General features: G+C 44.7%; 1 protein-coding gene and 1 long non-coding RNA gene across 4 annotated transcripts in view; one reads left to right on the forward strand and one right to left on the reverse strand.

The window, feature by feature from the left end:
• PRICKLE1 (prickle planar cell polarity protein 1) overlaps positions 1-14342 on the reverse strand; it is a 118852-nt gene that overhangs the window by 67194 nt on the left and 37316 nt on the right. The window lies entirely within an intron of this gene.
• On the forward strand, positions 5193-12366 carry LOC146403478 (uncharacterized). 2 transcript variants are annotated; one of them, XR_014804093.1, is made up of 3 exons: positions 5193-5380; positions 6253-8055; positions 8316-12366. It is a non-coding gene; the product is annotated as an uncharacterized LOC146403478 (long non-coding RNA). The 2 variants fall into 2 exon arrangements; XR_014804092.1 differs by having other exon boundaries at positions 6253-8061; positions 8316-11652.

Below are 14342 nucleotides of genomic sequence, written 5' to 3' on the forward strand. Positions count from 1 at the left end.
GAAGAATGTGTGTGTGTGTGTGTGTGTGTGAGAGAGAGAGAGAGAGAGAGAGAGAGAGACTGGGTCACTTTGCTATAGCACAGAAAATTGACAGAACACTGTCAACTAACTACAATGAAAAAAATAAAAAGCATTATAAAAAAATGAAAAAATAAAAATGCCACTCATTCCCGCCAAAAAAACCCTCTTTTTTTGGGTCTTTTTAGGGCCACACCCACAGCATACCGAGGTCCCTAAGCTAGCAGTCGAATCAGAGCTATAGGTACTGGCCTATGCGATGGCCATAGCAATGCCAGATCCTTAACAAACTGAGTGAGGCCGGGGATCGAACCTGTATCCTTATGAATACCAGTCAGATTCATTTCCACTGAGCCACAACGGGAACTCCAGAATTTTTGAGTCTTTTTTTTTTTTTTTTTTTTTTTTGGTCTTTTTTAGGGCTGCACCCATGGCACATAGAGGTTCCCAGGCCGGGGTCAAGTCAGACCTGCAGCCGCTGGCCTGTGCCACGGCCACAACAATGTAGGATCCGAGCTGTGTCTGCGACCTACACCACAGCTCATGGCAATGCCAGATCCTTAACCCACTGAGCAAGGCCAGGGATCGAACCCACGTCCTCACGGATGCTAGTAAGTTCGTTAACCGCTGAGCCATGATGCAAAGTGCCAGAACTCTTGATTCTTAATCCAGGGCTCTTTCCTTTCCCGCACTGTCCAGTACTATAGCCACAAGCTACAGGCTGAACTTAAATTCAGAATTAAAAAATTCAGCCCCTCGGATGCACTACCTCCTTTTCCAGTACCCACAGCCACATGAGCTAGTGGATCTCATACTGGACAGCAAAGATGACAGACTATTTCCATCAGTGCAGAAAGTTCAGTGGACCATGCTGTGGGGTCTAAAACACACTACTTGCATTTACCCGGCTCAGCATTTCTCAAGCTTTAACAGGCATAGTATCCACCTGGGGATCTTGTAAAAATGCTGATTCTGATACACTGGGTCAGGATGGGGCTTGAGATTCTACAGTCTTCATAAGCTTCCAGCCACAGAACTGTGCTGGGTCTGAGGACCACACCCGGAGTCTGGAGTGTCAAGATTCTCGCTCAGTACCAAAGTTAATACCGCCAGGGTTAGTGTCCGAATAATTTAATGATGCTTTTGTCTTTCTAATGAGATTGTAAACTCCTCTAGATAGAGCACCACATCTTATTCTTCCTAGCCCTCATCACAACTGCACAGTGTTGGATTTATCAGGAGTAGGTTTTCCTACCTATAAATGCACTACATTTCGTGCAAATAACCACAATGCACACAGAAACAGTTTCTGGGAGTTCCTGTTGTGGCTCAGCAGAAATGAACCTGACTAGTATCCATGAGGTTGCAGGCTTGATCCCTGTCCTTGCTCAGTGGGTTAAGGATCCTGCGTTGCCATGAGCTGTGGTTTAGATCGAAGACGTGTCTTGGATCCCACATTGGTGTGGCTCTGGCGTAGCTGGCAGCTGCAGCTCTGATTGGACCCCTAGCCTGGGAATCTTCATGTACTGTGGGTGGGCCCTAAAAGAAAAAAAAAAAAAAAAAGAAAGAAAGAAAGAAAGAAAAAAGAAAAAAGAAACTGTTTTTTGTCTTTTTAGGTCTGCACCCATGGCATATGGAGGTTCCCAGGCTAGGGGTCGAACCAGAGCTGCAGCCGCCAGCCTATGCCAGAGCCAGAGCAACACCAGATTGAAGCTGCATCTGCCACCTACACCACAGCTCACAGCAACACAGGATCCTTAACCCCCTGAGTGAGGCCAGGGATCGAACCTGTGTCCTCATGGATGCTAGTCAGGTTCGCTAACCACTGAGCCTCGATGGGAACTCCTCTTTTTCTTTTTAAAAGACACTAGTTCTTTGACTTAATCATTCATTGCCTCTGATGTCCCCAAATTGAAATACTGGTAGCTGTACTATGTCAGCTTCAAGAAAATACATGGTGATTAATTCTACCTAATGCCTTTAAAAAGAATTGTAAATTGTTCTAAAATACATATACTTAATATAATTTTTAATTAAGAAAAATATATAAGGTATATTTGATAGCTAAATGGATGCTCAATAGCCTCCTGAAAGTACATACATCTGAACATCCAAGCTCTGTCCAAAATTGGACAGTGGTTAAAATATTTACAAAAATAACACCAAATCAAATTTTATCTGTCTTTATACTACTGTGACCTTATTTCCTACCCTGGAAACAGAGAGCACCCTTTCTTAATGGGACAGCTGACAGCTGTCTTGGTATGAGCAGGCAGCTCTATAATTCTTATCATAGCTTTCCATCAGCAATTTCCATTTTCCTAGACATGTCAGTGATTAGTATATGCTAGAGTCAGTTATTACGTTATTAATTAGGACCTTTGCAGTTAGGTTTAAGGGTTCAGTCATTTTTTTTGTATCTAAAAATGCCTTAAGCCTTTAAAGAAATGAGTCCTTTGTGCCCTTCTAAATGTATTCCTTATAAAGCAACCAGAAAAAGTTTTATTAATGCACAAGACTGAAAGAAATGTCAAGTATGCTCAAGTTCTGGTTTTGATTTTGAACTTCAGAGAAAGTAAAAGAAGCAGTCGAACAGAAAAGCCCTTTAATTACAATCCAATGTCCCAGAGAAGAATATTTGATATCTCTTCCAGCTGGCATTCGAGCTGGCGTAAGAAAACCAACTGCGATGAGTACAGCATAAAATCATGCCACCTTGTCAAGTTAATCAGGAATGACACTGTGTGGACGTCATGAATCTCCCAGGTTTGGTTTAAGATCTTGGACACATTAAGAGGTGGAAATCCTTTGTGAGTTAAATCAAAAATACACTTATTTATGCCATGCAACCTAAGCCAATAAAAGTTTTTGCTAAGATTCCTAAAACTCCCACTTTGCTTTGGGGAGGGCGAGCTAAATGACAGCATGTACCCACCCCCGGCTCCAGAAAGAGAGCAGGCTGCTCTGACAAAGATGATGGCAGCAGTGGGATGGCTGAGAGTTTGTTTGGAGTCACTGCCTGTGTACAAATTCTCCACTCTTCATGTTGGCCTCAGAAACATTTTTAAACATAGCTGCCTTTTTAAGACTCAGTTTCTACATCTGTAAAATGGGAATGAGAATAGGACTGTTGGGAGCATTTAATGCAATACTGATCATATGGCACTTAACATAGTAAATAAGCATTTAGCACATGGTGAGCTTTAAATGAATGGTAACTATTTTTATTAGATCTGAAAGGGATTTACCATAGCTCAGGGGCCATGAAATATTTTCCTTCACTCTCATCAAGTTCCTTACTTTGTGTCTGTATTTAAGACATACAAAATATCTACTTATAAGAGAAACAAAAGGGGAAGTTCCCGTCGTGGCTCAGTGGTTAACGAATCTGACTAGGAACCATGAGGTTGCGGGTTTGATCCCTGGCCCTGCTCAGTGGGTTAAGGGTCCGGTGTTGCCGTGAGCTGTGGTGTAGCTCGCAGACGCGGCTCGGATCCCGCGTTGCTGTGGCTGTGGTATAGGCCGGCGGCTACAGCTCCGATTCGACCCCTCGCCTGGGAACCTCCATGTGCTGTGAGTGCACCCCTAAAAAGACCAAAAAAAAGAAAACAAGTATGTAATCTGCTCACCTGGAACTGCTCTATAGCCCCGTTAAGAGAGAAAATGATTCAAAGACACTGACGTACAGTCTTAAGAAACATATCCAAATTAAGGCAATAACATTGGATCCAGCATTCCAGGAGAAAACGCTCAGTCATGCGGTTACTGAAGTGAGGTCCAGATAGCCCAGAACAAAGTAGAAGTTGGCCATTACATATATAATTCATATTGCATAGAGCGAACATCTATGTATTCAGTGCACAAAGAGGATTGCTTTTGTCCGTCATTATCTAGCTTGGGTGTGGCCTACACAAGAATCATGCTACCTCCTCTTTTTCTGAGCACAACTGACTGAGGCAGAGCAAGAACTGCTTTCCTTATCAGGAACAAGGGCAAATGACCCCAGCGACAATCACCAAGGCTGGCCAGATGCCCATCATCAGCCAAAGGACTTGAGTATCAGCACAGTCAGGAGAGAGGGGGTCCGATGTGCGCACTCCCTGTGTCAGGTTGACCTTTCTCTCGAGACCGTGGTGCACGCATTTTCATCGAAGGGGTGTGTATGAGAGTGCTAATCAGTAACAGACTCCAGCCCCTCCAATCACAGGGTGAGGGGAGCCGAGAGCAAAGAGAAACAGGCTTGACCCTGGATGTGTGGACAGCACTTCCCGTCTACCAGGTTCTAGCTTGGCCACAGTCCTCACGAGGTTGGTACAGTTACCTTATCTTATCAAGACATGAAGCTCTGCAGTTCCTGCTGTGACACAATGGGATTGGTGGCGTCTCTGCAGCGCCAGGGCACAGGTGTGATCCCTGGCCTGGCACAGTGGGTTAAAGATCTGGTGTTGCTGCAGCTGAGGCACAGGTTGCAATTGTGGCTCCCATCTGATCCTTGGCTCGGAACTCCCTACGCTATAGGGAGGCCAAACAAGAAAAGAAAGAAAGAAAAGCAAGCAAGCAAGCTCTGAGGGGAAGATGGCACATGCCCAGGAACACCAGCAACGGCCTAAGTGGCACAGGTGGGAACTCCATCCGTGTCATTCCAGGGGCAGAGGGAGAGAAAAGAGTTACGGAGAGTGAAGCATGGAGAGCGTGGCTGGGACAGCATTAGATTTCACAGAGGGACAGTCCTTGTGGCCTTTGGTTTTATTTCTCTATACTGTCAAAGCAAGTGAGGTCATAAAACTAGAGTTTTTAATATCATTTTTTCACAATACCATCCAATATTTCATCTTGTTTTAAAAATATTTTAATAGCAGATTTTCCCTCTACCTCATCCGGATCCAATCAAGGAGGTAACACTGCGTTTGGTTCCTATGTGTCTTTCTTTTATTTTATTTTTGGCCACACCCACAGCATGGGGAAGTTCCTGGACCAGGGATCAAACCTGTGCCATGGCAGTGACAATGTCAAATCCTTAACCTGCTGAGCCACGAGGAGGTCTTCTCTTTAGTCTTTTCAGCCTAGAATAGTGTCCTCATTTTTAAAATATTTCATTGGCTCTTTGAAAAGTCACAACTGCTATCTTGTAGAGGCCCCATTCTGGGTTTGGGTGTTTCCTTATACTGTCCTTCTTTTTTTTTTTGGAATTTTTTTGTCTTTTTAGGGCTGCACCCATGGCATATAGAAGTTCCCTGGCTAGGGGGTGAACTGGAGCTGTGGCGCCGGCCTATACCACAGTCACAGCAACGTGGGATCTGAGCTGAGTCTGCGACCTACACCACAGCTCACAGCCACACTAGCTGGATCCTTAACCCACTGAGCGAGGCCAGGGATCGAACCTTCGTCCTCATGGATACTAGTCAGATTCCTTTCCACTGAGCCCCAACCTTAACTCCTCCTTATACTATCTTTTAACAGATTCTGTTAGCCCCTCTATTTCCTGTAAACTGTGTCAGGTTTGACTGGACTCAAGTTTAAAATTCTTGGAAAGGAGATGGCATGGGTGATGTGTACTTTGTATCGTCTCACATCGAGAAGCACAGCAGACTGCCCACTGGGGCTGAATTTCGGAGTGATTGTTAGGTTAAGTTGGTGAGCACCGTATTTCTCCGTTATAAAGTGGCTTTTGTTTCTGTCAATGCACATGTAATTTTTTGGTACTGTGTGGGTATCCTCAACAACTTCTCAATTTCTGTAGCTCATTTCTATGTTATGTTTGTAAAGCTGTCATGTTTCGCCAATTAAAATCCTCCTGCAACATTCATTATTTGGGCTGGAAATCTGGGGAGGCCAAATGGCTCCTGCTCCCCGTCTCCCAGTGTTAGGTTCATGGGCCCAAACACGGGTCCAGGCCTTTTTCTTCCACCTGCCAAGTAAAGACAGTGGGCCTTTCTCTCCGCAGGACAGGAGAGCTGATCAGAACAGGGACAGACTTCACGCTCTACCCCAAACTCTCAATAATGCTAACCAACTGGTAAAATTAGTTACGCTTTTTCAAATTATCTTATGAAAGTTTTACACACACACACACACACACACACACACACACACACACACACACTTCCTAAAAGTAAAACAGTGCTGGAGTTCCCCTTGTGGCTCAATGGTAACAAACCTGACTAGTATCCATGAGGATGCGTGTTTGATTCCCGGCCTCGCTCAGTGGGTTAAAGGATCCAGTGTTGCTGTGAGCTGTGGTGTAGGTGGCAGACGCGGCTTGGATCTGGTGTGGCTGTGGCTGTGGCGTGAGCCGGTAGCTGCAGCTCTGATTGGACCCCTAGCCTGGGAACTTCCATATGGTGAGGGTGTGGTCCTAAAAATGACCCCCCCCCCAAAAAAAAAAAAAAACCAGTGCTAATAGGCTTACAACAGAAACAGCAGTCATCTGGCCACCAGAGTCAATCATTTTTAACTCGTGTAGTTATTTCTTCTGATACTTGCCTCCATGTTTCTAAATAATATGTAGAAGAATTACATTTAATTTAAAAACTGTAGTCATTACCTCTGATGTCCTGTTAAGAGCAGATGAGGATCAGCTGCTTGTCCTAGATCTGGCTTTGGAGAAGTGAACATGACCTTCTAGGTGGACTGAAGTGAATTCTGACAGTAACTAACACATAGCAGGTCTTAAAAGTCCTGCTCAATGTTCTTGGATGAGTGACACGGATACCCAAACACATAGGGCCAGGATGCATTCTGCGGTTTCTCAGAGCAAATACGTGCTGAGCAGAACGTAGGAGACATACATGCTCTCCCAAAGTCACAGGCATTAAATTGGTCACTTGTATCTTGTTTTAGCATGTTCTTAGAAAACAATAACATTCAACACATTAAAATATCTTGAAAAGAAGAAAGTCATGAAACTAACTGAGAAGACTCAGTAAAAAAAAAGTCTCCGCAGTCTAAAGATTTTTTTTTCCCCCAAGTAAAATTTTAATTGGCAGTAGAGAAAAGAAGAATTTAGATGCCAGAAAGTAATCTTTTCTAAGCAATGATGAGCAAACATGCTTTTGAAAATATACGGGAGACCTTCCCTGGAGTCACGTGGGCTGAGATTTCAGCCCTTTGCCTCAGAGAATTTCAAAGTTTGATGCTCAGCCAAAAAAAGTATAAATTATGAATACTCGGCAAAGACTCCCACCTCATTAATATGTCTCAAAACACATTGCTTAAGGGTAAAGCTAATTAAATCACAGTACACATAAATTTGAAATGGACTGGTAATCAATCACAGACAAAATTATGTTATACAGAGACAAAATGGGAGTAGTGGACATTAATAAAAGCTAAATGAAAACAGATTCATAGAATGGAAGAAACTTTTCACCTGACTTGCTGCTGCCTCTTTATTCTATCCAGCTTTCAGGGCTCTCTGAAGCAAACTGATGATAGGCAAGAAATAGATTTATTAGAATAGGACGCTGTGAGAGATGCAAGCAGGCAGGCAAGGAGGCTCTGCCCCGAGGATCTGGTGGGCTACAGTTTTATCGTCCAAGGGGAGTCTGATGGAAGACAAATATTCTTCTTCACTTGGAACCCTTTTATTTACTTTTTTGGCCTCACCCATGGCATGTAGAAACTTGGGGGCCAGGGAGTGAACCTGCGCCACAGCAGCAACCTGAGCTATAGCAGTGACAACACCAGATCCTTACCCCTCTTTGCCACAAGGGGACTCATGGGAACCCTTTTAAGGTGGCGAATCTTCCATTTAGTACTCAAGAATTTCCCAAGCTGATATCAATGAGCATCAGATTTTCTAGCAAGGCAATGCCACTCTTAAGTGTACTGGCTGTATTATGTAGCTTTGTGAATTTTCTGAGGGCTCTCTCTCTGTGTTTTGTTGTTGTTGTTGTGTATCTTTGAGCCTTTTGCTTTCATTGCGTTTCAACTCTGTGGCAAGAAGGGAAAGGAAAGGAATGCAAACCAGTCATTTTGATACTTGTTAATAGTTCTGACAAAACATACCCTTACTTTTGGGGTTTTGCGTGTGTGTGTGTGTGTGTGTGTGTGTGTGTGTGTGTGTAATTAGCTGCAGGCTCCAAGTATTCATGTATTATTACTAACAGGAGCAATCTGGAGCAGATTTGAAATTACTTTCTGTAGCTGGAATCATTTCTACCCATATATTATTTCCCTTATACGTCTAGCCTTTATAATGCTGAGTCTTAGAAGGGGGAGGCTCTTAAGAGTGAGCCACCTTCAATCTCCACCTGAGGCATCGGGGGCATCTTCCTGAGAGTGCTGACGAGAAGAAGTGGTGTGTGGTGGTTCAAAGAGCAAGGGATTGGGAGCCAGAGAGCTTTAACCATGGCTAACCCAGGCTTATAACGATATCCAGGAAGCCCTTGGGCAGTTTACCTAACACACACAATACAGCGCATGCAATACAATGGAGCGCAACACAATGGACAAAACCCAGGATGTGGGGTTGGAGCTTTGTGGCTTCACAGGATAGGGAGCTGTGTGTCTTGGGATAGGTTACTTCTTTCCTCTAAGGCCCAACTTCCCCCTCTGTCAAATGGAGACAATGACACCTAATTTGGGAGGTTATTTTTAAAAACTAAGTGGTATAAAGAGTGTCAAACTCAATTAGCATGAGATACCATTACTAAAACCATGCAGATTAAAAACTGGGAACTGGATAAACTCCTGTTCAAGGTTCTCAGATTAACATTATTATGTACCTAATAGAAGCAGCTATGTTGATAACCGACAGTTTCACTTTAGCAGAAAATCAAGGTTACACATTCACAGTCTAAGTAGTCGGAAAAATCCCATATCCTTAAATCCCCCTAATATATTAACACACAAATAGGTATTTGTGCTTTCTTTCTTTCCTTTTTTATTGGCCGTGCCCACAGCATATATATAAGTTCCCAGGCCAGCGATCAAAGCTTTGCCACAGCAGTAACCAAAGTTAGAGAGGTGACAAGGCCGGGTCCTTAACCCACTGGGCTACCAGGGAACTCCCAGTGCTTTGCAAGCATAGGCATGTATAGGAGAGAAAGAGGACAATCCGGGATGCTCCCATGAGGAGCGTTCCATCCAGGAGCACAAGGCAGCTACACAAGGCTGCATAAGCTGAGCGGCGAGTCGATGTCCCTAAATAGAAAGTTCCAAGGAGCAGGGCTGGCTCACTTCCAGGAGGTGTGGTCAAGGGGGGAGGAGGTGGAGTCCGAGCTGGGTCTTAGAGGTGGGGATTCAGGGAGGAGGTGCGGCCGAAGAAGGTCTTTATTTCAGATGGAAAGAATGTGCTGCCCTGGCCAACCTCCACTCACAATTTAAACTAGTGATAAAGCTGCAAAGGGTCTCAGAAGGTTCTGCAATTTGATGTAAGAAGGAGGGAGAGAACTTGTGGGCCTCGAGCTTTCTAGTTAAAGAGGCCCCTCCCCGCAGGAAGCTCAAATGAAAGTATTAGGGAATTGGAGTTCCTGCTGTGGCTCAGGAGGTTAAAGCCCCTACACAGTCTCTTTGAGGATACGGGTTCCAGCCCTGGCCTTGCTCCGTTGGGTAGAGGATCCAGCACTGCCGTGAGCTGTGGTGTAGATCACAGATGCGGCTCAGATCTAGCGCTGCGGTAGCTGTGTCGTAGGCTGGCAGCTGTGGCTCCAATTTGACCCGCTGGTCTGGGAATCTCCATATTCGGCAGTGGTGGCCATTAAAAAAAAAAAAAAAAAAAAAGTATTAAGGAGTAACATTAGTGAACAATTGGTACTTATTCCCCAGTGTCCTCAGCCCCCTGCAGCATCAAGTGGTTCTGCCGAAGCTGCATCCGGGTAAGACAAGCTACGACAGAATCCACACCGAAGGGGCTTCGGGAGAATACAAATAAAGAGTGTAAGAAACTCAAGGGGAGACAGGTGAAAATACCTGTCCCTGTTAAGCTTATCTGGACATGGTTTCAGGAGTCACATGCAGCATTGTCAGGCTAGGGCCTACTGTGACGAGGCCACATGTCCTTTTTTGGCCCTCGGACCCTGCGAGGCTCTCAGCCTCCACCCACCTTGCACACGGACCATCTCCACTTGGAGGATCCAAGGCACCTCTCCTTCCTCCTTGCGTGGGTCCTGTCTCACAGGATGTGCATGCCTCCTCCCAACAGCGGGCTGAAGCAGGAACCTGAAGGTCCCCAGGGACTTCTGCCCCCTCCCTAGACTCTGCAAGGGACTGCTCACTTATCTCCCTGGTCTGCTCTCACCTCCTCTAATTCACCTCTTTTCCAGACTGCTATCATCAAGAGTATCACCTGCAGGATAAAATCTTAACTTCTCTTTAGCAGGCAGAAAAGGGCATCATTATCTGGCCCCAGCCAACCAGTCTGGCCTGAGCTTCCAATACTCTTCCCTTGAAATTTGCATCCTGGTAACATCTAATTATCCTGAAAGGTCCCAGAACCCCCCTGCTTTGGGGCCTCCCTGGGCTGTGCCTGCTCTTCCCTCCCACCACGCTGACAACCTAGAACATTTCTACTCATTCTTCCAGCCTTAGCTCAACTTCTATCTCTGCCCTGATTCTTTCTGGACACCTGCCCATGTGCTGAGGTGCCCCCTTCCATGTTTCTCCTAGAAATGTGATAATGCACAGTGTCTGTCTTTGTACCTCCTGCATAAGCTCCTTGAAACCAGCAACAAAAGCCTTTTTCCTTCCAGCTCTGGCATCGTGCAGACAGCATCCTTCCAAACGTTTATTGAGCGAAAATGACTGAATTTTCTTTTCTTTTTTTATGGCCACTCCTGTAGCACATGGAAGTTCCTGGGCTATGGGTCTCATCAGAGCTGCAGCTGCCACCCTACACTGAAGCCACAGCAACACTGGATCTGAGCTGCATCTGTGACCTATGCTGCAGATTGCAGCAACGCCGGATCCTTAACCCAATGAGCGAGGCCAGGGATGGAACTTACATCCTCATAGCCACCATGTCAGGTTCTTAACCCAATGAGCCACAACAGAAACTCCTTACAACTGAATTTTAAAATGAAGAAGGGAGGGAGGAATCAATATTATTTAGTTAAAATGGGCAAGTTTGAAGAAATCCACTGCAAACGTTAGTTCACTTAATGGGAGTGGACTTGCATGGGCTTATCCTCCATCAGTTTATCTTTTCTTTGAAACTGCCAATGAAACAGACGCACACAGGCTGTACCATAGGGCAAAGAACCAAAAGAGCTTTTGTTGAAAAGAAAGGACCTCTATGGTACCACCTGAATTTAGAGCTTGGAACTCTCTTCTGCTGGTACTCAAGTTTATCGAAAATATTTTCAACCCCTAATCCACAACCAAAACAACAAAAATAGATCAAAGACACCACAAAAATCTAGAACCATCCAGGCAACCAGGATTTAGCACCAACTCAGCGCTGAGAATGCTCAAAGTCACTTTCAAAGCCCCCTATAAGATGGGAAACTGGTCTTGCGTCCCTTGAAGAAAAGAGTGACAAAACAGACGCAAGCCGGAAGTCATGGGACAACTCGAACATCTTCAAGTTTTGCGATTTGGTTAATTGCAATCATTTACTTTCCTTGGGAATTAATAGAGACCATCTGCCTAATGATAAAGCTGAGCTCTGCAATTATTTGAGGAAAAATGTGCTGCAGTCAGTGTAAAAAAGGCTTGTTGAGGAAGCCTGCTAGACATATGTATTTCTTTTATAATTAAAGCCAATCACATTCATTAATTTGAAAATGCTCTTACGATCAGCTGCCTCTACTTTTTATCTATCAGCACCGCCCTTGTTAATACGCACCTATGCAACCCTCAATTCTAAACTGACGGTAAGTTAAATAACTATAATTGTACCAATGGTTGTGATCACACCTCAGAATGCTGAGGTGATCCTGAGAATAAATGAAGATGAGGAATACCTGTCCACTCTGAACTAGAGCTGCCTTCTGGGTCTCCTACCCCTGTGTAGCGGGGTTCCTTTTCTTTCTGAGCAAACGGGAAAACAGCTAGGAGGTGCTCGAAACAAAATTCTTTTGAACGAGCCATCTCTTGAAGCTTCTGCTAATTCTCACTACAGTTCTGCCAGCAGATGCGAAGGAAAACAGGCAGCTTTTGTTCCATGACAGCCTACAGAGGTGGGGGGAAGAGCCAACGTCTCCTCTGAGTGGCTGTAAATATTGAACCACCTGTAAAGAATAAGGGTGCCATCTCTGTATGGTGGCAAATAAAGAAAGAAGGAGCAGAACAGAGGAGAGAGAAACACACTCGTCAGGCCAAGAGGTCCAAGCCAGTTCCTCCTCTGTGTGTGTGGTCCAGGGGAGGACGGGATGCTCATTTGGGCATCCTCCCTTCCGAAAAGGAGCCAGCGGACTGTCTGCTTTTGAATGGGTCCAGTGCCAGAGCCCAGTTAATTTCATAGGCAGAGACCCTCCGGTTTCTAACCAACATAATGAAGGATTTTGAATTTTTAAAACCAGTTGCTAAGAAGCAGCTGATCCTCACCGCCCCGGCCCACCCCAAGAGCCCACTTTGGTTCTGCCCTATTTAACTAGCTTTGATTATGACCCTTAATCTATGGGACAGCAGAGGGGTTAAGAAGATGGGTTTTGCAAAGGATGACAGATACTGACTGAAATCTCCATTAGCCATTCAGTCACTACCTGTATCCATTCCAGAAAGTTACTTAACATCTTTATACCTTGTTTTCTATTTCTGTAGAATGGAGAAAATGACTGTATCTACCATGGAGGGCTGGGAAAAGTCAAAGAAGATAAAGTACGAAGAGCACTGAGGTCAGGGTCCGGAACAGAAAAAGAGCCCCACAAATGCGACTTGAAATTTATTGTTTTTATTCTTATTATCATGTTGGCCAACCTCCTGGTAGAAACTAGCAGGAAAACGTCAAGAATCATCAAGATTCCTGAGGGTCACCCCTGCCAGGGGCATCACTGCCAGGAAGAAGGGATCCTCTCCTTTTGAAAAGGAACCCAGGGAGGAAGTTAAAACAGCTGTGCTTAGGTAGCTATGAGCAGTACAGCCGTTCTACCAGAAATGTATATAAAGACCCTATTTTATTTTTTTAATTTTCTTTTTCTTTTCTTTTTTGGCTGCCCCTGGGGCATATGGAAGTCCCTGGGCCAGGGACTGCTTCTGAGCCACAGCTGTGACCTATGCCACAGCTGCAGCAATGCCAGATCCTTAACCCATTGCACCACAGTGGGAACTCCTATAAAGACCCTATTATGCTTTTTTTTATTTTATTTATGCCTTTTTAGGGCTGCACCCGTGGCATCTGTAAGTTCATCAGGCCAGGGGTTCAACTGGAGCTACAGCTGCGGGCCTTCACCACAGCTACAGCATTGCGGGATCCAACCTATTCCACAGCTCACAGCAACATCAGATCCTTAACCCACTGAGCAAGGCCAGGGATTAAACCCGCATCCTCATGGATACTAGTCAGGTTCGTTATCGCTGAGCCACAACGGGAACTCCCACGACCCTATTTTAAAGTTGAATAAACAATAAATCTGACAAGCAGGGTGACGGCGTTTTAGAATATGAATATTTGTATGCTACCATCAGGTTCTTTAAAAACAAACTGCAAACAAATATGTTCATTGTTTCTGAAAGGTATATATATATGGGCTCTAGAATAAGAGGGACCAGGGTGCCTCCCCATTTACCACTGTGTGGTCACCTTGGGCAAGCTACTTAACCTCTCTCAGCTCCCATTTTCTCACCTGTAAAATACAGATAATAACAGGCAACCTGACTGTGACAGTGGGACAGGAACCACAGTACAGCCATTAAAGAGTGTGGGCCATACAACTGGACCATCTGGGTTCAAGCATGGTTCTGCTGCTTATCCTAGGTGACCTGGGGCAGATCACTGGAGGTCTGCTTCCTACTTAGAGTAATAAAAATACTCATCAAGTCTTGGAAGCCTGAAGTAAGTTAATTAATACTGCAATGGATCCTAGAACCCATTCATTCATTTTGCTTACAGTGGAGAAGATTAAAAGAGAATGCATGTACACCTTGCATGTATTAAGTGCTCATTACACGGTCCCTGTCATTCTTACTGTAGAGAAGTCAGGAGACGCAAATGAGCAAAAACGAAAAAAAGTAAAATAACAGTATTTAAATGGAAACTTTTATTTATGTATTTATTTACGTCCTTTTCTATTTATTTATTTAGTCTTTTTAGGGCTGCATCTGTGGCATATGGAAGTTTCCAGGCCAGGGGTCGAATTGGAGCTGCAGCTGCTGGTCCACGCCACAGCCACAGCAATGCAGGATCCAAGCTGCATCGGCAACCCACACCACAGCTTGAGGCAATG

Source organism: Sus scrofa, chromosome 5, assembly GCF_054392235.1.
Source record: "Sus scrofa isolate SSC_HxYL_T2T_F1_AM1 chromosome 5, Sscrofa_HxYL_maternal_Yorkshire_Landrace_v2.0, whole genome shotgun sequence".
Classification (NCBI taxonomy): Eukaryota; Metazoa; Chordata; class Mammalia; order Artiodactyla; family Suidae; genus Sus; species Sus scrofa.